The 27,730-nt window shown below is 46.9% G+C and overlaps 1 pseudogene; it reads left to right on the plus strand.

The window, feature by feature from the left end:
- The first annotated feature begins 655 nt into the window (after window positions 1–655).
- On the plus strand, window positions 656–21,130 carry LOC114514837 (annotated as a pseudogene).
- The last annotated feature ends 6,600 nt before the right edge of the window (window positions 21,131–27,730 follow it).

Below are 27,730 nucleotides of genomic sequence, written 5' to 3' on the forward strand. Positions count from 1 at the left end.
AGGGCAGTGCCCTGCGGTCTCACACACCGGGGAATGGAGGAGCAGGGAGGCTCTGAAACTTGTCTTCAGTCACGCGGTCAGTAAAGTGGTAGAGATGGGATGTGAACCCAAATCTGGCTCGAAATCTCTGGAAAGCACCCAGCACGTATTCTGATTTCCCATCTGCTTTGGGCTATTGGACTTTGATTTGAGAGGTCACCTGGAAGGACCCCTCTCCCCGGATCCTCCAGCATCAGAGTACTCTCCTGCCCTTGAAGAAGGAGGAGGAGAGGGAGGCAGAGAAGAAAGTCGGTGAAAGCCAGCACGTGTGCTCCCTCATAGCTCTGAGGAAAGAGGGCAATGCTCAGCCTACCTGCATACCCTGATGGTCATCAGGCCGGAGGATGGGGCAGAGGGGACCTGCCCAGGCAGGTAAGAACCTGGAGGGGCCCTAGGCGGGGGTAGGGGAGGCTCTGCCGCCACTAGCCTCGAGATCCATCGGTCTTAGCTCACCTGGCAAAAGCGTTGGGGAGGGGGGTGGTTTTCTAATGAGGCCTGTGACCAGCGCTCAGGGAAATGCTGAAAGCCTGGGGCCCTGATACGATAGCACCCACTGGTGTGCGGCCCCTTCACTCACTTCTTTACCAAATGTGTTTGGCCTGTTTTGTGATTGGCGATGGGGCCACTGGTGGCGAAAAAAGGAGACACGGGCTTTGTCTCTGTAAACTTTATCATCTGGAGGAGCGGCATAGGTAAGAGACAAATCCAAATGATAAAACCACGATTTATAATCACCGCTCTGTGGGGACCATTGGACCTCTGGGCGTCATCCATGGCAACTGCAACCTTCAGGAGGCCGTGGGGTGCGGGGTGAGGAGTGGGAAGGCGCACCAGAACGAGGATCCGTAGAAGCGGCTCGCACTGGCCGAGCCACCACCGCCGGTGACTGTGATGGTGACGGTGACGGAGGGCCTGTGCCGAGAGAGCGCCTTAGAGGAGACGGGAAGTGGCGTGAGAAGACCGTGTCTGGATCTGGAGGGAGGCCACGCGAGACCGATGCAGTTGGCAAAGGTATGTTCCATCCGCCTCTCGCGCGGCTCTGGGGCAGATGTTGGGAAGGAGCGTCCCTGAATATTGGAGTGGTGGCCTGCGGTTGCTTAAAAATAGTCAGTCCTGTTCTTCTAGCTCCGGGTGCTAGTGTACAGGGTGGGGCAGACGCAGCTTACAGTTGTGAGTGTGCAAGACATGGAGTTTATTCTCGTAGTGCTATGTATTAATTATTGCATTATTTTCCATACGAGCAGCTGTAAACCTTCCTTTGGCCCGCCCTGTATTTCCCAGAGCCTGGGAAATACACAGAGTTGTGCGACTTTGGTCCACGGGTTGCTACCAGATGTAATGCAAGTTCCGACAGTGGGCATTGCCCGCCTGCTTCTTTGTTGGGGCCATGAAAAGAGCTTCCCCTGAACGATCGTGACTCCTTCCATGCGGACCAAACCCAAGTGCAAGAGAAGCCCAGGCCGGCCGGCCGACGCTGGGGCTCCAGGCTGTCACCCCTGCGGTAGACAGAGACACGTGACCGTGAGAATAAATGCTTGCGGCTGTAAACCCTGAATGTGGGGGTGATCTGTTACACAACATTATGAGGCAAGTGCTCACTGATACAACCGGTAACAGTGCCAAGATGTGTTTGGGAGAATCAGCCCCTGTTGTTCAAGCCACCCCAAAACAAACAATCCAAGGGAAAACAATGGGTGTACTATGGGAGCGTGGCATCAGAAGACTCCCTTTGGTGACTGCTCCCCTAGGAATGCCGGAGGACTGCTGCTGAGAGCAGCTTCTGCCTCCGAACGGGGGCGTTGCTGGTGACATGGCCCTCCTCCAGGGGAACAGGTGGGTCTCTCCATGCCAGTTCTCGGCCTGACCGCAGCTCTGACCTTCAGGGTTAAAGGCAGCAGCTCTCATTTCCACTGTGCCTGCACACGTTTGAATTCCTGTGCGAGTGTAGTCCTTACCTGAAGTCTGTCCGCTAACAGCTCTGCGAGAAGAGAAGGGTGGAGCATAACCCCCATAACAGGGGGTGTGGAGCCGCAGCAGCCCCAGGATGGCCTTCGGCCTGAGGGAGAGGGAAGGGGAGTCCTGTGGAGGCTTTCAGTCCAAGGGGACTGTCACCTCCTGCCAGAGCGACTGTGCCACTAACTTCCATCTCTCAAGCACTGTCCCAGAGCAGGACTGAGAACCTGCTGTCAGGGACGTTGGGGATAGTCCCTGGTTCTCTCTGAGTGTTCCTTGCATCTGCCTTCTCTGGTGTGCACTGCATGTAGGTGACAATAGGCTGTTACGTACATCTCTTTCCTTTTATCTGGTTTCTCTCTCTGGCTCTTCTCCCCTTCCTCCTCCTCCTTCTTCTTCCTAAGGTGGTCTCTCTCTCTCTTTGTCTCTTTCTTCTTCCTTTCTCCCCACCCGAGCCCCACATTTACTGCAAATGGGCTCTGATTGGCTCTGTGTGGGTCAGATAGACACCTGAAGCCCAGTCACTGGGTCCAGGGTGTAAGATCATGGTAAATAAACAAGGCCACAGGGAGCAGGCTTCCTGTGAGTGAGCATAGAATGGAAAGTTAAGGGGGCATGGCGAGGTGGGCACAAACCCCCAGAGCAGTCTATTCTGGCCAGGCCACCTCAGTTATCCCTTTGCATCTGCACAAAACATTCCACACAGTGCCGAGCACATGTATGGGATGCACAGAGGCTGCAGATTGTGACAGATCGCTTACAATAGCATTTTTATACCAGGGAAAGAAAACCTGCCGCAGCAGTGACACTAAAGCCAGTTACGGGGCAGTAGCAGGAAACCAGGCTTTCTCAGCATCCTCAGGTAACACTGAGCAAACAGCCCCTCAATTGGTCAACAGTGTCAACATTGCAGCCCCTGTGTTTTTTCTTCTCTTTCTTACTCTTCTGGGACCCTCCCCCTTTACTTCCTGCATTTCAGAGTCCAGATTTCCATTCTTCATTAGCACTTCTGCTTTGGCTCCTCCAGTCTCCCCAGAGCAGCTCATATGGGGAAAAACAAGAGCAAAACAGCGGGCAGAGCACAGAAACCTTAGTCCTGTTTTGGCTTTAGCACAATCTAGTTGTGTGACCTTGGACAGATTACTTGCATTTCTCAGAGGTTTTCCCCCTCAACTCTAATTAAAATAGAGGACGTGGTAGTTTGCAGACTATCCTCCCGGGGTCCTTAGGGATCTGCAGGGGGCAGCAGGGGCAGTCATGGGGCGGGGAGGCTGATGGGGCTGCACTCCCACCTCCGTCCACCAGAGCTCCTTTAGTTTTATCACAGGTGTGAGACTTAGCGTTCTGCTCTTAAACAGGATTGGCCAAATTCTAAGATTCTTTTCCATATGACTTCCGAGTTTTGTTAAATGACAAGGAAAATTTTCATAAGGACTTGAAAAAGAGAGTGAGGGGTCTACTTTTCTCTGATGTAAAAGAAGTCTAGGGTTCAGGGTCAGGAGCGTTGTTCCCCAATGTTGGCCATGACCCTGGCTTCCTCTCTCCCTGCCCCACCAGTCTCAGCCCTGGCTACGGGCCCCCACTCTCGCATTTGCTGAGCGTTTCTGGAGCACCCATCTACTTGTGTGCGAGTACCCACAACCTTAAAAATCTGGAGACCAGCAGGGATGTCTCCACGCACCTTGTCTGTGAAATCTTCCACAGGCAGAGTCAATAAATTCCCACATCTGGAGCCCATTCTATCAATACTTTATTTACATCCGTCAAGTGTTGTGTTTACCACATTGCATTATATGCCATCTTTCTATATCTCATGTGGATCTGGGCTCTTGACACCAAGTATTGGCTCCTCTTTTCGTTCCTGGTGCCTAATCCAGTACTTAGCATCCCACAGGAGCATGGTGCTTGTGGAGTGGATGGATAGATGGGTGAGCCATGGCGTCATCCTGTCCTCACTGCCCATCACCCCTCTCTAACCACTGAGAATTAGATCATCTGCTCACAGTTGTATCCCCAGGGGAGGGGATGGAGGAACGGGACACAGATGACTAGGTACAGGTCTGGAGCTCCAGAAGAGGGCTCAGCTGGAGGTGGATTTAAGAATCCTTGACGTATATGTGGGAATTAAATCTGCAGGAAAGTGAAATGATAGGGACTTTAGAGAACACCCACATTTAAGAAGTAGGTGGAAAAAGAAGATGTAGCCAAGGAGGCTGAGGAGTGCAGAGAGGGGACGAGATCTGAAGCAGGAGAGAGCTTCACAAGGAAGCCATGGGCAACGCTGTCAAAGCTCAGGGAGGCAATAGGTGTACATGCTCGGCCTGCCTGTCTTGACCAGTCTCCAGAGTTAGTTGTAGGGCACCAGCTGGACTTAAACTTTGACCCTAATTCTCAGTACTCTCTGGAGGAAGCCCCATCTAACTGTCACAACTATACCTCCTGTTCCATAGGTAATTTTATCTATAGCAAAAGCCACTTACACTAAAATATGCATTCAAGGAAGGGAGGCTGTTCTCGCTGCAGAGGTTTCAGGGCTGGATGGTCCTAGCATAGGTGTGCCTGTGGATGATAAGGCAAAATCAAACCGTGCGTCAAGGGGGCATTCAGAATCTGAGTCAGATCCCCAGGCTGGGGTTACAAGTATGGCAGTGTTTCCCAGAGCATGCGTCAAGAAGCCCTGGTTATAGGGAGATGATGGGAAGAGCAACAACAGAGGACTCTGTGGTTCAGTAGGAACCAGGAGATCAGAATCAGCTTGCTGAGCCAGAGACTGGAGGCTAGAAGCTCAGAGTCAACAGTAAGAGAAGAAGCTCCGGAGTGGGGCCTCAGAGAGCGGAGCCACAGTGTGAACGCTACAGTAGACATGGAGATGAAGTGCTGAGAGGGCACTGAGGTAGAGGAGTTAACGCGTCGCAGGGAGATGTAGGACAACCTCCCAGATTGGCACATGTGCCGGGCATGTAGTAGCCATGCTGTGGATTTAGACTCAGATAAAGCCTAAATAGGATTTGAGCTGGTCTTGGGAGAATGGCAGATAGGGAGGCGGGAAGGTGGGTCACTTGGGGCAGAGGAAAACATTTGGACAATAGCCTGGCATAGAGGGTTCGTTTTGCCAGCAGGTGGTTGGGAAAGGGTGGGGGTGGTGAGGCTTTCGCTTTGTGCAGTCTCAGCATCTCCCCTGGGAGGGAAGAGCTACTTTCAGCCTCGTGCTGTTTCAGGGCACAGTCCTGGAATGAAACAGGACCCACTGCCCTCATCAATGCCAGCTTTTGACTGAGAGTGGCCCAAGACTGGGACAGGCAGCCCAAATTCCCGCCTGCACAAAGCAGACACCCAAACTCTCCTGGCCTGGGCACCTGCGTGGGGCCTGCTTAGCCGAGCCCAGAGTCTCCATTACTCCGAGCGGCAGGCTCCCAGGCAGGGCCCCAGCTGCTTTGTCTGTGGCTGCTCCTTTGAGCGAGGAGGACAGTGGCGCTGGTATCTCCTCCGGGCTGAGGCACTCGCTTTGTTCCGCAGGACAGCCCCATCGTTGTGCACTCCTCTCTGTCCACACTCCGGGTCAAGGGAGAGGGAGATGCGGTGTCCTTGGTTTAAAAGGCTTGAGAGCTCTTGGGTGGGAGGAAGTGTGGAACAAGGACAGACTGAGGGTGTCTATGGAGAGTGCCAACACCCAGCACTGAGCCTTCTGGAGAGACTCCAGATGAATCTTCACATTCAAAGTATAACATTAAACAAAAGCAGCGAGTCAGGGAGACTTTCTGGGCTGCAGTCTTGGCCCTACCATGTACCTGCTGGTCAGATTGGGACGTGCGCCTCACGGGAGTCCCAGCCTTTAACTCAGCCTCCTCTTCTGCTAAATGGGGATAATCACATCTGCTTTAAGGGGAGTTGTGAAGTGCCATTGAAATGATGGGCATAGAACATTAGCATATGCCTCGCACCTTGTTAAGTGCTTCAAAACGTGTTAGCTCCTCAGTGTGAAAACCACTGCCCTACCGGCCAGGGTTGTCCCCTTTCATACCAGGCTGGTGCGTACACACCTTCCTAGCCATGGATCCAGTAATTCCCTCCCAGGAATTCACCTTAAGAAATTAAACAACCAAGAGAAACAAGAGATATAGGCATAAGGATGTTCTTTGTAAAGTTTATAGCAATAGAAAAAAAAAAAGACCAAAACTCTCTTTTGTGGTATCAAAAGTGACAGTGTATTTATTATTAAACATCCATTTTAATGACTATTCTGCACTATTAAAAAATTGTTACAGTGAACAGCCTTAAGAATTTTGAAAAAGAAGAACAAAGTTGGAGGATCGTACATAACCTGATTTCAAGACTTACAATTACAGTGTGGTATTGGCATAAAGAGAGATAGGAATGAATTAAAGTTGAGAGCCCCAAATTAGACTGTTATGTTCATGGGCAACTGATTTTTGACAAAAGCTTCAAGGCAATTTAGGGGGGGAACGATAGTCTCTCCAGCAAACGGTGGTGGGACAGTTGGGTGTCCACATTGAAATAAAGACAACTTAGAGTTCACATCACACCAGACACAAAAAATAACTCAAAATACATCACAGGCCTAAACATAAGAATCAAAACTAAAAAGCTTTAGGATACAGAGTGGAGAAAATCATTGTGACCTTGGATTAGGGAAAGGTTTCTTAGGTATGATACCAAGAGCATAATCTGAAAAGAAAAACATCAAAATGAAAAACTTTTCCTCCTGCAAAAAATACCACCAAGAAAATGAAAAGACACAGACTGAGAGAAAATATTTGCAAATTGTATGTCTAGCAAATGACATAAATCCAGAATATATAAAAAACACTCTTACAACTCAGTAACAAGAAGTCAAACAACCTAATTTAAAAATTTTAAAAACAGGCAAAAACATTTGAATAACTATTTCACCAAAGGAGATCTATAAAAGGCTACTAACACAGGTGAGAAGATGTTTCATATCATTAGTTATTAGGGAAATACACTTTGAAACCAATAAAATACCACTTCCCACCTCCTTTCAACATGATAATCGAAAAGAAAGACAATAGCAAGTGTCGGCAAAGATGTGGGGATATCGGAACCTTTGTACGTTGCTGTATGTAGGAAGGGGACACAAAATAGTGCAGCCACTTTGGAACAGTTTGGTAGTTTCTTTAAAAAGTTAAACACTGAGTTGCCATCTAATTCAGCAATTTCACTCTTGGTAATCTGCAAGAAAAGGGAACACATATATCTATACAAAGACATATGTTCATAGCAGCAGTATTCAAATAATCCCAAAATTGGAAGCAATCCAGGTGTCCATTGCCTGGTGAGTGGATGAACAAACTGTGGTACAATACATCCATACAATCAGATAACATTCAGCGACACAAGTAGGCAGGCTACTAGTACTTCCTGCAGTGTGGATGGACCTTAGAAACATGTTGCTAATTGAAATAAACCAGATCCAGTTTCACATGAAAGTTCTAGGACATTTGAATCTAAAGCAGGGAGCAGACCTGTGGATTCCTGGGGCAGGGGATGAAACCAGGAACTACAAATGGGCACAAGGGAATTTTGGAGGATGGCGATGTTCTAAAACTGGATTTTAGCTACATTTGCAGAACTATAAATTTGCTAAAAATTCTAGAATTATCTACTAAAATGGGTGGACTTTATGGCATACCAATTATGCACCAACAGAACACTTTCAGTTATAAAGGTTCTGTGAGCAACATGAACAAGATGTATGACATGTTAAGTAAAAACAAAAGAAGCTAAAGCACCCTGACTGGTGTGGCTCAGTTGTTTGGAGTGTTGTCCCATGAACCAAAAGGTCTTGGGTTCAATTCCCAGTCGGAGCGCATGTCTGGCTTGAGGGTTTGGTCCCTGGTCCAAGTGTGTATGAGAGGCAACCAGTTGGTATTTCTCTCTCACATCGATGTTTCTCTCTTGCTCTTTCCCTCACTTCCTTTCTCTAAAAACAATGAAAAATGTCCTCAGGTGAAGATAAAAAAATAATATGTAAAAAAAGCTGATGCAAAATACATTTAAGTACGTAAAATACAAAGTACATAAATGATTTGCAACCATGGATGAATCAGAATAAAGATGAAGGAACTATGGAGCAATCAAAGTTGCCATACTAGTAAAATGGAGAATTTTTTTGTATTTTAACAAAATGTTCTTTCATCATTTTTTGTTATATAAACAAGATAAAAAGCCAAGACAGACTGTTTTTTGTTTGGTCCTTTAGCTATGCTGGGGATGGGGGGAGAGAAAATAACACTTAGTTTTCTAGTCTTTTCTTCTGCACTGCTAGAGAGCTTTACCGATATTAATTATGTCATTAATCCTCGGCAATCCATGAAACAGGCAGGTAATAATATTACCTTCCCCACTTTGCTTGTTCAAGTTCATTTAATGACATAATTTTAAAAAATTATAATGAGGGCTTTATGTGAAGCCTATTGTAATCATATTTTTATATATTCTAAATCCCCACCGACAAACACACCAGAATAAATGGATTACATTTAACCACCTTCTCAGAACTGGGTTATTTCTCCCCCATTCCTATCGTCCTCTTATCCATTCTGAGCTAATGCTGGGGTGTCGTGTTGCCTCCGCGTCCAAGCACGACGCCCAGGCCTGCTCACTGCTCTGGTGGGCCCAAACGGACTGTCTCTTTTTGCGCTACGCCTGAGTGGTCTGGGCCGTAAAAAGGATGTCCAGGCACCAGCTGACCCAGCTGATCTATGCAGCGCGTCTCTCTCACTTGGTTTTGGTTCAGACGGACTTTCTCTCCATCACAGACAGGTGAGGTCCCATCTTACAGAACAGATGATTCCTAAATAACAAATGCTAAAGAATGTCCCTGTCACACACCTTCTACCGCAGGTGCTGTCCCCTTGCCGAAAATGCCCTGTCCCGCCTTATTTACCAAATGACCTTCCTTGACCTTTTGAGGACTGGTACCCTTTCTAACCTTTTCCAATTTTTCCCTTTGCTTCTCTGTAAGTATTCCCCACTCCGTATCGTAAAGCATTCCCTCTCCTGTGCTCTCATGTACAGACCTCGATTTCCATTCTTATCAGCTGGTATCACAAAGTGTATTTGCCTACGTGCTTGTCTCCCTCTGTTAGACTGTGAATTCAGTGAGAAAATAAGTGATTGGCATAATCACCTTTGAATCCAGCACACAGTGATTATGACTCTATTCATTTTCGAGGGCTGCTGCAACAAATACCACAGGCTGTGTGGCTTAAACTACAGAAATTTACTTTCTCACGGTTCTGGAGGCTAGAAGTCCAAGATCAAGGTGTCGGTGGGTTGGCTTCTTCTGAGGCCTCTCCCCTTGGCTTGTAGATGGCCCTCTTCTCCCTGCATCTTCACATGGTCTTACCTCCATGCCCTAATCTTTTCTCATAAAGGCACCAGCGTTGGGTCAGGACTCACCTACACAAACTTGTTTTGCTTTAATTACCTCTTTAAAGGCTCAGTCTCCAAATACAGTCTCATTTTGAAACACTGGGGGTTAGGGCTGCAATGTATGAATTTGGAGAGGAGGGGGGACACAATTCAGCGCCTGACACTGGTGATGAAGAGGAGGGTAACAATTCCCTTTCACTGGGTGCTTACTATATTTGGGGCACTTGACTTTCTACCAGGTATCTCTTTTAATCTTCAATAACCCTATAATTATGATCAATATATTGTCATTCCAGGTTTAAAAATGAACCAAGGCTTAGGGCTAATGTGCAGTGGAAGTGGGATTCAACCCCAAGTTATTTTGCCTCTCTGATTAGACTCGTAATCACCATGCTCCGCTACTTGGTACATAAGCGGTGTGCAGTGCACGTTTGAAGAAAAAGTGACCAAGTAAGTGAATAAAATAATGAATAATGTGGACACGTGACATTTAGATTCGGTTGTACCATAGATAAAACATGGTTCCACAAATTTAAACACTGCACATTTAGTAGAAGTTTGATAGATGATTATTCTAAAAAGTAACTTTATTCTTGTCTTCTAATGCCAGATTTTAAAGGCACTCTATTAAATTTAAAACACTTTTTTGTTTTAAAAAAATGAAAGTTGTATGTCATACAAGGAACTTCTGAGCTGGGAGAAGTTTTACAAATCATCCAGTTCAAACTCCTTTTACAAATGAGAAAATAAAGGCTCAGTGAGGTTAGCTCACTTGACATTACTTTGTTAGATTGATAACCCATTCTAATTGTGTCTTATTGTCATCACTGAGCTCTTAGGTGTGGAGTAATCAATTTGCTTTTCCTTTTCCCAAAGGCCATTTCAGAGCAGGTGGGGCGCCAAAAGAGGTTAAGTCAGCAATCCTTCAAAGCCCTCTTCCAACTGCCTTTTCCCGCTTGCTTTTTTTTTTCTACGGCAATTCATTCAAACTAGAGAAAGGGGGCTTTTCCTTCCAGTATAGGCTGGAAGAAGTATTCCCTAACTGTTGCTGATGAAAGGAAAAGCAAAGTCCTGTAAAATTATCAAGGTAAAGCAGGTGGATGGAGTGTTGCCAGGGAACCAACTCTTGACCGCGTCTCCTGCTGGGTGCTGGGCCCTACAACAGAATCATGAAAAACTGCAGATCGTTAGAGACAGAAAGGAACTCAGAGCTTATTTAGTCCAACTTCCTCGGATGAGGAAGTGAAGTTGTAGGGAGTGATCAACCCAGGATAGATCAGCCATTTAATGCGAGCGTTAGAACCGATCACCCTCTTCCATGAGTGAATTGGACAGATTGCATAAAGAAAGGTTCATTCACACCTAGCATTCTCCTTAGCTAGGCAGTGTTTTTCCAAAGTGGTCTGCACACCACTCCAGGTTACCCAATTTTTTTTTTTTTTTGGACAGGGGAAGGGATGGAGAAAGGGAGGGAAAGGAACATCAGTTGGTTGCCTCTCGTTTGCTCCCTGACCAGGGACTGAACCCACAACCTAGGCATGTGACCTAAATAGGAATTGAATTGGTGACCTTTTCCTTTGTGGGAGAATGGCCAACCAACTGAACCATACCAGTCAGGGCTACACAAAATGTTTTTAGCTATTCGTTTTAGCCAACATTTTTTCTTTTAATACTGCATATTTATTTAAATCATTATTAGAAAAAACAAACAACTAGCCCATAAAAGCTATAAATTCACAAGTAAAACTGATTTGGGAAAGACAAATTTTATTCAGAAATACTCTATTTAGGTTTTAAAAAAGGGTGATTTGATTTAATGAAAAAAGATCAGTAAGTAATATTATGAACCTTTTGATAATATGGCAAAAATTGTGAAGTAGTGTACAAGTGTGGGACACACCGAGCTGGGATAATTCTCTCCCTTTAAGAGATGCACTGGGGCCGTAGGGTGAAGACGAAATCTGCTCATGAACAGGGCAGCACTGCTTTTGTGTATAGCTTGGGGATCTGGCCTCGCCCTGTCTTACAGCAACGCTAGGACAAGTCACGGGATTTCATCTCTGTTTGACAGGTCATGGGATTTCAGTGGTTTGAGGATAGCCATTGAGCAGCACTTTCTTCGCTGCGCTATATTAGATAAATATTGCAAATACATCATGAGAACACAAGTTGTTCTGAAGTTTTATCGATACGCTTATGAGTTTGACACTGAAATAATGAACCAGAAAAGATCCTGACGCAAACGTTCTAATGGTAATCTGTCACTTATCAGATCCTGGTCTTTTATCTGAAAATTGGCAGGTTGGACAGCAACCAGTCTACACTTGTCCTATACAGCTGCTGTTCTGACATGTTTACTGCGAACAAATACGCCTTGTTTTTATAGGGTGAATAATATCCTGAAAGGGCAACTTGGGTTTCTCATTGCCCGATTTAAGCTGGCCCCAGATATCCTTAGCCTTTAAGTAACTCCTTCCTTTATTTAAAATGTCTCATTAAGCCCTCCAAATTCGCAAAGTTGAGTAATGAGTTGAGGTAAGACTTTCTGTAGAGTTTTCCCTTGGTTGTTCTTGTTGTTTGCAAAGTTCCCACCTTAAAGATTCGTATCTGAAGTGTTTGTAATCCACCAGCAGAGGCTTAACCCTGCCCCCACCACCTTCTCGCTTTTAGAGGAGGATCAAGCATTAATCCTCAGATTTGAAGTGTATGGGCCCAAAACTCTGGGCCCAGAATCCTCTGCTTAGCCCAGCCCCCAGAGGCCCATGGTTAATGCATTAAACCTCCCACTCCTACAGAGAGACTGTGGTAATGTTTTCTTGGAGACGCTTTGTCAAAGGAGCACCTCAAAGCAAATTGGGAAGATACAAGTCCAGCCCTGGGGGTGGGGTCTCACAGGCATGTGAGCTACAACAAATTACAGGGCAATCCCTGGGTTGGCTTTCAAATATTCCCAGGGAACATGATGTCCAAGGGCCCTTTTCTAGAATGTTCCACTCTCCCTTGTGTTAAATATGGTTTAAGACACTTACCTTCCTTACTCCCTGAACCACCGTTTAATCAGAGGCCATGAGACTACTGCAGTTAAGAACTTCTAAGTGTTTAAATCCAATACATGTTGACAATTAGAGTCTCACAAGGTAAATACAGCTCCAAGTCTGGAGAGGTCTTATGTGCCTTGTTCATAGCTGGCACTCAACACAGTCCCCGGGATTGAGCCCTCACCCAGCCCAGCTCTCTCATTCTTCCTGATTCTGTATACTCTTTTCCTAGTTTCACTGCAAATTCTGGCCCAGTTGGAAGCAGCGGTTTTTGTCTGGTTTCTGGCCTTGGCTGCCTTTCCTCCCGCTCTGCAGCTCCCATCTGACCTCTCTCTCCCACCCAGCTCTCGCATTGACTCCCTTCACTTCTTATTGTCCTCTCCTTTCCATCCTCGTGGCCTGGGGTCCTCCTCTCACCTCTCATTCAGCCAAAAACCAGAGCCTGTCCGTTGAAACCCTTTGGTCCCAGCTCGAGAATCCTACATAACCTGTGTGAAGGCTCAGTTGCTTCAAGTCAACATCTGCCACAGGAGGGAAAGTTCTGTGTTCTCATAGGAGATCTCTTTCAAGGGCAAACAACATCCTCTGAAGTTTGAGGTTGAGATACAATCCTCTTGAAAGACTAGAAGAAAATGGTGGGAAAATTTATCTTGAAAGGGGTGTTTAATATATAAAATATATCTTATATTTTGTGTCATCACAGTTAAGATGCTTTTTGCCAGATATCTCTCGTGTTTTCTGGCCAGTTCATATTTCCTGTTGAGTGGGCAGAGGACGAGGTGCACCTGGTGCACCTGGCAGAAGACGAGGTGAATCTGATTGTACCTAGTAAGGACATGGATCTCAAGAATGGTTCATCCAGCCCTGATCAGTGTGGTTCAGTTGGTCCAGTATGGCTCAGTTGGTTGAGTAGCATCCCACAAAGTGAGAGGTCACGGGTTTGATGCCCAGTCAGGGCATATACCTGAGTTGCAGGTTCAGTCCCCAGTCAGGGCGAGTGCGAGAAGTAACTGATTAATATTTCTTTCCCACACCGATATTTCTCTCCCTCTCTTTCTCCCTCCTTTCCCCTCTCTCTAAAAATAAAATCTTCAAAAAATGGTTTATTCATGTATGGCATATGACGTAGTCTGGTTCAACAGCTAATCCAGTCAAATCCTTTCCTAGAGTTTTAGGAAAAAATGCCCAGACAGAAATTAGTTCTGGTGCCTAGACCTGGGAGACCATGCAGATGTGGGGCCTGAATGGCCATTGTGGGTCAGGTGTGGGCAAATCATCAGAAATATCCAGGTGGCAAAGAAGATAAAGGAGGCAACATCCAGAGACAGACCTTGCTATAAGGAGGAGAGTTGGACATGGGAAAAGAGCATATCACAGAGCTGCTGTGATCCCTGCCTTTTTGGAGGCTGGGATCCTTGCCTCTTTTTCAGGGCCACTTTGCATGAGTGTCCTTTCAATAAACCCCATTATTTCTGGAACAACTTGAGTGACCGTCTGTTCCTGATTAAGGCAAAACCATGGTGGAAGCTCTGAGTCAAATGGACCTTATGAACACTAACCTGGGTGACCATCAGAGCTCTGTCCAAGGGCAGGCTGGGTAGTGACCCCCTCCTCAGCATTGGCTTGGACATCAGCCCAGAGGATGCACCCAGGCATGTTCTGTCCTCATCCCAAGACTCTGTCTGGCCTCTGCCATTTTGCTTTAAAGGAGCTAACACATCCTTACAAACAACACTAAATCACTAACACAGAATCACAGACCCTCAGTGCGGCAAAGAAATGAGGCCATTACATCCAACCACTCATCCCATCATTGAATTACTTCTATAAATCTCTGGCCAATGATTTCCCGATGGTGACTTGAATTCTTCCAGTAACAAACAAATTGTAATAAAATCATAGGAACCACTTATTAAGCACCTACTATGGTGCTCGGCACTATGCTAGTTAATTTACATACATTATCTTTCTTAATTTTTCTGAAAACATAAAACTTATGCTTTAGAGGAGAAAGACAAGGGAACGAACACTTACTGATTACCTACTATGTGCCTATCTCTTTACAGATACTATCTTACATTATACTCTAAAACCTCCTGGGATTCTTTTCACATAAAGGAAGTAGGGCTCAGAGAGGTCTGTTTCCTGTGATCACAGTCATGTGTCGAGGTAATGGTTGTGTCAGTAAGACTCTTTGCTCACCTTAGAAAAGCAGTCCTACTTTACTTAAGCAAAAACAGAATGTATTGGGAAGACACAGGTAGCTCATGGAATTGAGAGAGTATTGAAGAACAGGACAGAGGAGTACTCTATTTAGTAGTACTTCTGTTCTTCAAGGTCAAATCACATTGTAAAGAGCTTAGGTTGGAGATACAGTTCTTGATTCTCTTTAAAGATTGGAATACAATGATGAAAATGTAGCTTGAAGGACATGTTTAATGTATATTAATTAAATAATTCTAATATTTGTTCTAATTAATATTTAATTAATATATATTAATTAAACACTAGAATCAAACAATTCTAGTGATTTATATACAATCAAAGTCTGTTTCCCTCCAACTTCCTCTCATTGATCCTGGTTTTCCATCTTGGAACCACACAACACCAGCCTATTCCTTCTTCAGTCAGAATACAAATATTTGTGGCTCCTTAAACTAGAATTAAACAGTTCTAGTGTTTTGGCATCCTCATGAGCAAGAAGGCTCTTACTAGATATCTCTAGTGTTTTCTTTTTATTAAAAATATTTTATTTATTTATTTTGAAAGAGAGGGGATGGGAAGGAGAAAGAGAGGGAGAGAGACACCAATGTGTGGTTGCCTCTCATGTGCTCTGTACTGGGGACCTGGCTTACAACATAGGCATGTGCCCCGACTGGGAATCGAACCAGCAACCCTTTGGTTCACAGGCCAGTACTCAGTCCACTGAGCCACACCAGCCAGAGCATTTTCCTCTTTTTAAAAAAATTTCTCCCATTATAATCTCATTTGGGAGAGGAGAAGGGGGAGGGAGGGAGGGAGAGAGAGAGAGAGAGAGAGAGAGAGGGAGAGGGAGAGAGGGAGAGAAACACTGATGAGAGAGAGAAGCATTGATTGGTTGCCTCTTGCATGCACCCTGACTAGGGATTGAACTCACAACTCTGATTGGGAATCAAACAGGTGATCATTCAGTTAGGGCCCATGCTCCAACAAACTGAGTCACACCAGGCAGGTCTCTAATGTTTTCTGACCAGTTCGCAGCTTCTTCTGTGGGAAGTTTAAGATCCAGGAACAGAAGCCAATGCTCAGATAGGACAGGGCGCTTCTCAGGGGCAACTCAACTCCAGCTATTTGTCCACCCTCGTGTTTCTCAGCTCAAGATAGATTATCCTGAGAGAAAGGATCTGACTGGGTCACATACTCTAGGCCGGGGGGATTAGCACTACTTGGTTGGCTATCCCACCAAGACTGCTCCCAATGGGGAAATGTGACTTCCCTTAAGGGAAATCAGGCCATTGCCTTCAGAATAAAGGGGAATGGACTCTAGAAAACAAAAACAACAAATGCTCACCACAGTGATGGAACTGGCATTCACACATTCTTTCCACTGTTCTCCAGACTGAGGGATAACAAACTTGTCTTTATATACAATCAAAGTCTGTTTCTCTCCAGCTTCCTCTTGTTGATCCTGGTTTTCCAACTTGGAAGCACACAGCATCAGCCTACTCTTTCTTGAATCAGAGTATAAATATTTCTGGGTCCTTAAACTCTTCCTCACATGACATGATTGAGTTTGTTCTCTGCTTTGGTTGTTCTCCTTAAAACCTGCTTGAGACTGTTTGTTTTCCCACTTAAAGCATGGTGACCAGAGGAGCCCAGGGCAGCACTTCTGGTCTGCCTCGTTCAAAGCAGAGTAGAGCAGAATATCTCAGAATTGTGAAACCTGGAAGACCAAATGGTCATTCATTTCCACATCTGTCCGATGCAGCCCCTGGAGCCGGATGGGTCTAGCTCTGTACCTTAGCATTGCCGTTTGTTAGCTGTGTGATCTCAGGTAAGTTATGTATTCTCTGTGTGCAGGCTCCCTTCCCTATTACTTACAGTCGTAATGCACATCCAAAGCCACTGTAATCATTATTATTTTTAAAGGTTTATTTTATTCTCATTCAAGAGGTGGGGGAGAGAGATAAACATCAACGTGAGAGAGAAACACCGATTGGCTGCTTCTCGCACGCACCCCAATGGGGGATCAAGCTTGCAGCCTCAGCATGTGTCCTCACTGGGAATCAAACTGGTGGTCTTTCGGTTATGCGATGACACTTGAACCAACTCAGCCGTGCCAGCCAGGGCGCCGCTGTAATTGTTAAATGAAACAATGCGTGTAGTGAGTCTGGCGTGGTACCGAGCGGGCCCTCTGTGTACTTATTACTGTTACCATTTATATTATTACTGTACCCCAAGTGGCCCTTCAGCCTTTCCACAGCTACCAAATGTGGGTCATCTTGACAGCAGCATGTCTGTCCTTCAGAGTGTGCTCAAAGGCACACAAGGGAGAGATTGGCCGAATAGCACAAAGTTCAGGATTCATACACACTAAGAGGAGGAAATATTACCAGTTGGGAAATAAAGATGACCTTACCGGGATATGTACAGTGTTGCAGGGTAAGGATACCACTTTACAGTGCAAGCCAACTTTGCTATGTGGTTTTCAGGGTTCTCAAGAAACAGTCATTATATCAGAATCTGTAAAGATCAACTTCTAATCATGAAGAGGTAAAAACCAATTTGCAAATATTTGTTATTAATAAGGTACCTTGTCATCAAAGTGGCTTCTCACACCCAGAGAAAGCTCTGCTCTCAGGACTTACAGACTTGAATTTATGTATCCTGTACTTATTTGGCACATAAAATAAAGCAGGCCTGGAGTGGACAGGAAGTGTATATCCTAGCAAATGGCCGTCGTCCTTTGCTGCACTCAGACGCGGCGGCTGAGGCTGACTGAGAGTGGCTAGGAAACGGCAGAGGGCAACCTCTGGTAATCCGTGGAGTCAGCCACAATGGCGGATTTTAAGGTGTGTGTACCACCAAGAAACCATGTACAGCAGTGACTTTCAACCTTCTGCATCTCATACATAAACTAATTACTAAAATTCTACCGCACAACAAAAAGTATATGTTTTGTCAAAAAAATAGGTATAATTTTGATTCACTCACACTAGACAGCTATTGTTGTGTTGGCTGTTGTCATTTTTTATTTAATTGTCTAAGGGAAAAGAGGTCAGTGCCCCTGTTTAAATAGTCAGGTATTGCATGTTTTAAAAATTCTTGCGGCACGCCAGTTGAAAATCGCTGATGTAGAGGGTGGTTGAGAGAGCTGCTGTAGGGGTCGGAAACACCAGTTAGACTCTGTGAAGTCTCATTTGTCCATGAAGGACCAACTCGAAGAGTTCATCATGGTCTCGTGGACCCTGGGCACTGTGCCTGTCTCAGGACAGGCGTTCCAAGCTGTGACTGAGTGAATGAACTGCCTGTTTCAGAGCTGAGCTCTTCCACTTACCAACGGGCTGCTCTTAGGCAAGTCCTGCAACTTCTCTGTGCCTCAGTCACCTTGCCTGTAAACTGGAGATCGTGATGATACTTGTCTCAGGATCGCTGTAGAGGCTAAGTGAGAAAATGTAGACCATTTGGCACGGCACATAGCACACAGTAAGTCCTTGCAAGTTGTTATTGTTCTGACTTTTTATTATGACTGACTATTGATCAATTCTGGTAAATAGTCTGTCAACACATTAGCAGCTGTTTTACCACCAGCAATAGTCAACAATGAGACAGCTAAGTTTTTGTTTGCTTGTTTGCTTCTGCCAATTGAATTTTAAGATCCTCTGCTTCACTATAATTAACTCTTTGAACTGGCAAGCCACTTTCAGTGTAATCATTAGCTGCCAGTCCTTCCCTGTGCCTCCCCCATCACAGGCAGGACCTCGGTGGCTTGCATCCTGGGACTGTCCCCCTGGGACTATCCCCCGGGACCTCAGGGCTCTGAGAGCAGCCACAAGAGCAGGAAGCGCCGATCATTTGTTTGGAGGTGACTTACCTAATCTCTGCCACGAAGAGAGACACAGTGAAGGAGAGGGAGGTTGTAATTTTTAGAGAAGTAAGTTGGTCAGTTTTTAAAAATTATTGAAAATTTTTAAAGAGTTTTGAGTTTGTTTTAGCAATGTTCCTTATCGCATTGAGATTCTCAGGTCCCAGTCTTCCTGGCTTTATTTCCCCCTGCCAGTCAGTGATGAATACAAAACAGGGAGATTGAAGTGATGTTACCGAAAACCCCTTTGAATGAAAAAGAAGTCATGGTATGTATGCAGGCCTGTGTCTGCGTGGGTTTCCTGTTGTACATTATGTGTAACATCCTAATGTCCTTCTTCTATTCATTTAAATAGCAAGTTACTCTCTTTAATTGTGTTTTATCGAAACAGCATTTTTAACTTTAAAAATATACAGATTATATACAATTTATTGAGGTGGGGGAAACCCCAGAAATTTGTTTTTCTGGGCTTCTTCTGCAGCTATGGCAAGGAAAATAGCAAACACATTTCTAGACTGTCTCAAGCAGACACCATCCTTCAAGGAGCCCATCTTTCGCCCTCAATATTATGACCTTTTTAAGAAGGAAAAGAAGTTGGGGGAGGGGGAAGTGACTTTTCACTTCTATTATCTTTGGCATTTTGTACCAGTCTGGGGTTTCTCAAGTCTCGAGACACGAAGCACATGTTCATTTTAGGCATTAAAAGAAAAAAAAATTTTTTTTTGAATACCTTTTCAGTTTCTTCCTTGAGCTGTCTGGAGGGAACTATTTATTTTTCTTCTTTACCTTGCAAATAGCTAATGGCTTCCAGCCAGGGCTCAGCCCAACCCTTTGTGCCCTGCAGTCATCGCTGTGTCTTTAAAAGAAAACCGATTCTCTGGAATGCTGTGCGTGCACATGCCTGTCGGACCCAGCAGGCCCCACCTGCCCAGCAGGTAAACCAGATCCTCCACCGGCCTCTGCAGCCACATTCCAGCCAGGCAAGCTCCTACTCTCTAATTGTTACCTGTCAAACAGGTCAACCAGGCACTTGGGCCTGGTCCAAACACGCGCATGTTCCCACGAAACCCTAAACCAGCAAACCTTTGACCTTTCCATGGTCCCTGAGATCCCTTGATTATTTTAACCAAGGCTGATTTAAATCCCAATGATGACTTTTTAACGGGCACACAGGTTCTTTTTCCCCCTTATCAGGAGTGGTAAAGCTGATCACGCACTGTTTGAGGTTTCTGAACTAGCACGCCGTGGTAATTCAAGATAACCGGAAGGCATAGGTTGGGGTGGCCAGAGCTCCTGAAATGAAATCCACGAGCACCAAATCACTCATGGAAATCACAGGCTGTCCACCCTGACCAACTGGATAGCGAGTTCCTCAGGGGGGTAGAAATGGCAGTGACTCACAGGTAAAAAGTCCCTCCTCTCCTCGTAGGCCCTGAGCTGGCCGTGGAGACTGCAGCCTACGGACTCAGCCCCAAACCTATGACAGGTGAGACCTTGAGCATGTCATGCAAACAGTTGGGGCCTCAGCTTGCCCTCTCCAGTACAGAGAAGAAAGGGACTCCTCCTGCTGCCACAGGACCTGGCGAACGTGCAGCGCTGCGGCCTCCTGTGCCTGCCTGGGAACTCCCACACGGAGCACTGCTTGCACCCTGGCCTCTCCTGACCGCAGCTCTCCGACACTGCGAGGAAGAGAATGGGAACATCGTGGGGTATGTCCTGGCCCAAACGGGAGGGGACCCAGCTGATGTGCCTCATGCACCTATCACCTCACTGGCCATGAAGCATTTCTATCTATGCCTTGGCCTGGCTCAGAAGCTGACAGGCCAGGCCTCTGAGCCATGACCGAGAACTTCAATGCCAAATCCATCTCCCTGCACGTAAGGAACAGAAACCAGGCCATCCTGCACCTCTATTCCAACACTCTCAGCTTTCAGAGCTGTGAAGTGGAGCCCCAATGCTATGCAGATGGGGAAGATGCATAAGCAATGAAGCAGGATCTCACCCAGACCTCCCGTGAACTGCAGCAGCACCTGCAGCTGAAGCAGAAGGGCAGGCGCACAGCACTGGACTCCATTGAGAGTAAGGTGGAGAGCAGGGGCCACTCCTTTCCAAGCTCAGGAGAGCCCTGTGGGGAGAAGGGCCTGGCTGCCAAGGACAGCAGTGGTGACAGCCAGCACCTCAGCAAGGTCAGTGAGACCATAGAGAGTGCCGCATCAAGGACACCTCAGAGGCCTCCGGCTCCTCTCCCTGCCCTGGCCTGCCCATCCCCGTCTCACCCCTTGAGGTTTCACAATAAACCTCGACTGGTGGGAGAAAGAGAGAGTGAGAGCGAGAGAGAGCGCTCACACAAAGAAGAGAGGGTAGCCTGGGTCATAAGAGTCTCTTCCAGAGCCACTTCTGTGTTCTTTCCTTTCACGGACGCCACTCAAAGTAGGGGTGCCACATCACAGGAATGCTGCTGCTCCTTCACTGTGTTGTTATGGTGGGGGGGCTGGAAGGTGGGCATGGGCGCTGCTGCTGGGGGACCCTGGGTCAGCGGAGGGCCCGCTGTGATTAGGTTCCCAGGTCTAGGGACTTCCCGAAGTGTGGCAAGGCCTGGGCTTCCCTGGTTGGGGCGTGTTCACCTCGGTTTTCCCTCCGTATCTCATCCGGTGCGTCCATTCCTTTAACTGGGAGAGAGGATTATTTCAATTGTTCGGGTAGCACTGGCTGTCCTTTTTATTCTTCTGATAATGAATTCAGAATCAAAACTGCAGGCTCACTGAATCTGAGTACTTCACGTTACAGACAAAGAACCTGAGGCCTAGTGCAAGAGGAGGAGCTGCCGGCTGCCGTTCCACTCCTCCGGCTCCTCAGTCAGAGGACTGTGGGAGCTGGGGAACGGGGCGGGCCCGCAGAATCATTGCCAGAAAAGTGACACCCGAAGGTGCTCCCAGACTGTTCCAAAGAGAGAACTTAAAAAATGCAGGCAGAGCCCACAAGCTCTCCGTCCAGCAGGTTTCAGAGAGGGGCGGTGCCGCTGGGCCAGTTTGCTTGGGGGCAGGGGGTGGCTCCTGTTCTTGGGCAGGACAGGTTATTCTACAAAGAGCCCAGGATCAGTGCGCGCAGAGCAGGAACTGGCACTTCCTGCTTGTTCATCCAGCTCAGACTTGTCCGCCAGAGCCCAACAGGCAGGGCTGGCTCCCCAGAAAATGTCCTCAGGGCTCCGGGGTGGTGGAGCTGGGCCGTCTGCGGGCCTGCCTAGCATCCTTCTCCCCAGCAGCTCACTAGAGAGGGAGTCAAGTGTGGCGTGCCTGAGCTCCACGAGGGGAACGCCAGCCAGAAGCCCACCTGGCTGTCTTCCAGGGTGCCATACTGTGAGTGCTGTGGTCCCTCAGAAAGGGACTATAGGTACTGAAGGGGCCTTTGGCGGTCACACTGGACAAATGAATGGGCATTTTTATCCTCTTGAGGTCTCTCTGGGGGTTGCTTTAAAATAAATATTAAACAATATTTACACAACATCCCTGATGAGCATTACTTTCTCATTTCCAAACACAAAACTTCCCACAAAAAATACATCGCTAGCCATCAGCTTCTATCAGCTCTCAAATGTCCCACTTTTCATGTGTTTCCCTGATTCACTGTTCCACACACGGACTGACTGTGGGCCCCTGAGCAAGGAACCTCAGCCTTCTGAGCCCAGCTTCCTTATCCGCACAGTGGGAGCAGTGGGAGCAATACTTCCCTAATCGCCTCCCTGTGTGGAATGACAGGTAAGTTCCCTGCCTGGTAGGGGGCCTTGCACACAGCATACATGTCACATCACCTATTGTTGTTGTTGTTGATATGAAACTTATTAAAGTAGTGACCCGTGTGGCCCAGGTTCGGAATGTATGTCTGATGGTCAAAAAGTAACTTCAGAACAGCCCAGAGTTCTCTACTTGTCTCCAACTCTGTGTGGGGGGCTCCAGTTTCCTCGCACGCCAGGGCAGCTCCCTCTGTGTGTGCCGTCTTCAATTCCAGGCTCTAGCCCTTGCCCCTCTCCCTTATGACTGCCTATGTTGGTAAGGGGTCAGGGGTTTTAAAAAGATTTTAGCATCAAAGAATCCAAAGCAGAATTAGAAAAGGTACTCTGAAGGGGAGGGTATTTTCGGATAATGGCTTGGGGTCTTTCCCACCACGCCTGCTTCCTCCTCCGTTGGCTAAGCTCAAATGACCGACCACACAGGGCAGTAGCTATGTTGGGTGATTGTCTCTCTCCAACTCTTTCTTTAGGTCACCACACTGATTACAAAGCGGGCTTTCAGAGAAAGGAGAAGAGTCTAAACACTGAGAGAACCCACTCACCGGGCGGGCAATCACCTCCCAAATCCTCAAGTGCTGACAGCTCTCTCTAAGCTCCTGGCTTTTCTGAAACAAGAATGGCGTGGGGCTAGCCAAAGCAACTTGGCCTCGGGTGGATGAGGATGGGGAGGGCCAGTGAAGTTTGCAGGACGTCTGACCTTGGGGGCTTGATAACTAAATCATACTGACTGAATCATAAAACTCCATTGTTTCTACTCATATTGACTGCTCATTGCTTTGTCTCTCTTTTAGAGCACCAAAAGTTTTTTTATGTGAATTAATAAAACAGTGTCCTAACCAGTCTTCTAAGAATGGTTTATGTGGTTTTTGATGGTCTCACTGTCGTTTGCCTCTTCACCTCACTCTGGGATGCCCCTTCTCTGCCCCAGGGCATACTGCACAGGCTGTTCCCTCTGCAGGGAACACCCTCTCTGCCTAAACCCTACTGAGCCTTCACTTCTGTTTAGACAATGCTTTCCACATCTACACCAAAACTGGTCTGTAACCCTCTCCCAGGGTCTCAGCAGCGTGATGTCAGGAACGGCTTCCAACTTAGACAAGTCTGCGCCTTGACTTATGAGTGCAGTGCCTGACCTATTGCAGCTGTTCACCATGCATTTTTCTCATTCAATCTGTATAGGCGCCCTAGCACAGGTGTGACCAAACCCACATGACAGATGAAGAAACTGAAGTTCAGAGACATGAAATAACTCGCCCCAGGTCACCCAGTTAGGATGGGGGCAGAGTCTATGGTTTAATCCCGGCCTACAGGACTGAAGCAAGATGTTTCCACAGGAATACTCAACACACTCCTCAAGTTCAAGCTCAAGCAAACGTGTTATCTTTCAGAGGAAGGTATGCAGGTCCCTGGGGAGCCATTTCTGATGGAGCCACACTAGATTAGCCATTTTTACCCCCATGAGTATTTAAAAGACACTTTTTATAATGATTTTTTAAAAAATAGTTTGGAAGTAGGTGCACATTTTGCTTTTAGTTTAGATGCTGCAGTCAGAACGTTTTATGAGACAGTGAGATGCGAGGGAACGGTTCTCCAAGTTCAGGAATGTACAGAGTGGCCGGAGAGGCCTTAGAGAGGAGGCCGCCTTGACACTGGGAGGTACAGCCCGAGGAAGGATGGCAAATGGAAGGGCTCTGGGGAGTGAACAGGGACTACAAGAATGCCAGTACTCCACCCTCCCGGCGACCCCAGAGCTCCCGGGCTCAGAGGAAAGGACCTTCATTTGATGCAGAAGAACTAAGACTGTTCTGGGACTGGTGGTGGTTAGCCGCATGGAAGAGTAAGTTGGAACTGGGGCTGTTTTAACCCTCTTGGAAAGGACATGAGAAAGAGTATGAGCCAAAGGCTTTCTAAGGCCTCACCCAGCTATTCCTGAGGGGACTTCAGGATTAAATGTCACATTAGTGCCGAGAAGGACACGAGCACATCAGCTGATCTGGCCTCCTGCCCTCGAAGGGAAAGGGTCAGCAGTATGTAGCCAAGGGCTTTGGTTAGAAGTCAGTAGAAACAGAAGTGGATGAGACCCTGAGCGGAAAGGGCGACACATCTGGCATCTTCTGCTCCTTTGCTGTCCTGCCGTTTCTGTGCCCCACAGCCACTGCCTGCAGACCTCTGGTTTCTGCTGGAGATCAGGCGGGATGTAAGATCCTGGGAACATGAGTAAGATCACTGATTAGAAACTTACAGAATGTAGTGGGTTTTATGGAACAAATGATATGAGAAAGGAACATTTTTCTAAACCAGCCATCCCAAGTCCTTTCTGAGACAAGTTAAAGTACAAAATAATAAAAAGAAATAAAATTAAATATGGTAATATAGAACTAAAATCCACCAAATCATCAGTAGCACCCGCTGGGTCAGCAAAAGAAAAAAAAATCATGTCAGAAAGGGAAATATTCTGTACACAAAGAACAACGATAAACTTCAGAAATCAGTTTGTGCTTTAAGAGTGAGCATCACATACCATAAGACTGCGCAGGCCACCTCCCCAAGTGGAAAGTATTTCTCCTGTTTATGGAAGCAATACGTTGGAACTTGAATGTCAGAGAACTACATGAATCAATTAGTGGCTGAATGAAGCAATTGAAATGCATCCAACTTCCTACCTATAAAAGGTAATAATGTTTCATAATAATTTATGATGATAATCTGCGATGGTATGTGAACACTGGGAGGCTGAAAAATTAATGTAAAAGGAAAGGGTTGCTTCTTTTTAAAACATATACACATACACAAATTCACACACACACACGGAAGGGTGTGTGCTCCTCCATGACTTCAGCAAGAAGCCCCTCCTTGGAAAGAGTAATAGGACCAAAGATCCATCTGTGTTCAAAGCAAATCAACACCACAACGACGGGAGCATTGGTGAGAAAGGAACCATACCACGGAGTAATTGGTCAAAACTCGATCGTAAAGCACGAACCTAACTTCTCTGGGGAAGAGGGAAGGGCAAGTTACACTGTGCAGGTTTTGTTCACAGATTTCTGGGCTATCTTAAGAAAGCACAATTCTAGCCCTGGCTGACGTAGCTCAGTGGATGGAGCGCGGGCTGGGAACCAAAGTGTCCCAGGTTCGATTCCCAGCCAGGGTACATTCCTGGGTTGCAGGCCATAACCCCCAGCAACCGCACATTGATGTTTCTCTCTCTCTCTCTCTCTCTCTCTCTCTCTCTCTCTCTCCCTTCCCTCTCTAAAAATAAATAAATAAAATATTAAAAAAAAAAAAAAAAAAGAAAGCACAATTCTTATGGTAGCAAAATTCCAGAGGAACTTGGACAATTCATACAAAAAGAAACACTCTGCCAGTCTATTGCGCCCTTGAACGTGCCCAGGGCTTTCTGAAATACAGAGGAAACAGAAGACACTGTCACTCCCCTCCGTTTTAATCCGATTGGGCAGGCAGAACAAAGGCACACTACATGGGCGGGCAATGTGTAAGGGAAGGAAGCTGGTCGGGTTTAGTTGCCCAGGAGCTCGAGGAGTCTGCGAGCAGGGGAGCACGTGCTACCAGAGGATGGTTTCAATCTTGGGTGCTCAGCCCTGTGGTTCTTGAACGAGGGGTGTGAGAGTGAGGTTAATGATTGCCGGGCGGGTTTCCTAAGCTCCGTGGGTGTGCTTGGGTGCTCCTTGGGCCAGAGGCTCTCAACCTTAGCTGCACATTAGAGACACCTGGGGAGATGTGAAAAATCCCGCTGCTGGGCCCCCCCCGCCCCCGGGGATCCTGTTGAAGCAGCCTGTGGTGGGGCCCAGCCAGCGGTACTTTTCCAGAGCTCCCCGGCAATGCTAACGTGCATCCAGCATGCGAACCATTGCTTTGGTGTTTGCATTCTTTTTCTAGTTGCAAATGTTGTATTCTTTGGCATTTCAAAAGAGATTATTGAGATCAGATTATTTTCTTATTGCCAAACATTAATTTCATTATTAACAGAGAGCACTGATAATAAGCGCGCAGTCAGAACTTCTAGCCAGGCCACTCTGTGAGCTTATGGTAGGGACCAAATGATTCTGGGGCAGCGATTTTCAACCCTTTTCATCTCATGGCACACATGAACTAATCACCAATGATTAAAATTCTATGGCACACCAAAAATATTATTTTTTGCAGATCAGACAAAAATAGGTATAATTTTGATTCATTCACAACAGACAGCTATTGTTGTGTTGGCTGTTGTCATTTTTTAAATTTGACAGTCTAAGGGGATAGAAGGCAGCACCCCTGACTAAATAGTCAGGTATTGCATGTTGCACAATTTCCTGCAGCACGCTGGTTGAGAATCGCTGTTCTAGGGGACACACCCACAGTGTGGTCTATGCAACTGGGGCCCCTTGGAATCGGTCGGTGCACACCTGCCCTGCTGTACCCAGCAGTCTGTTTAAGTGCCTACTGTGTGCCAACCGCTGGGCTAAGTGCCTTGGCTACCCTGGTGAACACAACGACATGGCCACTGCCCCGGTGGAACTCCCAGCCTCCAGGGAAGGCTGTCACACTTGTGATTTCCATGCCACATGGTTGTGCTGTGGTGGGAGGGGCACTGTAGGATCTCAGGTCAGAGTCCCTCACCCAGTCCAGGGGTCAGGGGGAGGCTTATTGAAGGAGCTGAAATTTGAACCAAAACCAAAGGATAAGTGGTTCTCTTGTGGGAGAAAAATAGTGTTGTCCACCTGGCGGGAACATCCCCGAAGGGGCGGGGTTTACCATGGTCTTCACAAAAGAGCTGAAAGACACTCAGAGTGAGTGAGTGTGACGGGCAAGGGTGAGAGATGAGGATTTCAGAGAAGGCAAGGTCTGGTTACAAAGGGTCTGTGAGCCACGCTAAGAAGTCTGGACTTCATCACGTGGGCATAGGGGAAGGAAAAACCCTGTATGAGACTTAGAAAGATCATCTGGCAATAAGCGGAGCTGGGGCTGTAAGGAGCCAGGCATGGGCTCGAAAGACGGGTTGTGGGACTGTTGAGCAGGTCAGGGTGACAGACGGTGGCGGTCCAGATGAGGGAAGAAGAAAAGTGGACACATGTGAAAGATGCCTGGGAGAGGCAGGCTGTGGAGAGTGCCAGGGGGACGGGGTGGATGCTAGACAGAGGTGGTGCCACTCAGTGAGATGAAGCAGTACAAAGAGGAGCAGATGGGGTGGGACGGAGCAGATGGAGGGGAAGATGATGTCTTTCTTTGAACGTGTTATTTTGAGTGTGATAGTCTTACAGGTTGAGTTGCTGGGAACTAGGCACTGTGACATAGTTCAGGGATCAGAATACGTCTTACGGTGTGCTCTTGAGGGTGACACCTCCAAAAACGGAAAGCGAAGGAGACAGGAGTGGGCAGACAGTGAGATCTAGCTGCTGGGCAGGCCTAATGATGCGCTTGGCTGTGGCAGAT

The sequence above is a fragment of the Phyllostomus discolor genome, chromosome 7 (assembly GCF_004126475.2).
Source record: "Phyllostomus discolor isolate MPI-MPIP mPhyDis1 chromosome 7, mPhyDis1.pri.v3, whole genome shotgun sequence".
NCBI classification, from domain to species: domain Eukaryota; kingdom Metazoa; phylum Chordata; class Mammalia; order Chiroptera; family Phyllostomidae; genus Phyllostomus; species Phyllostomus discolor.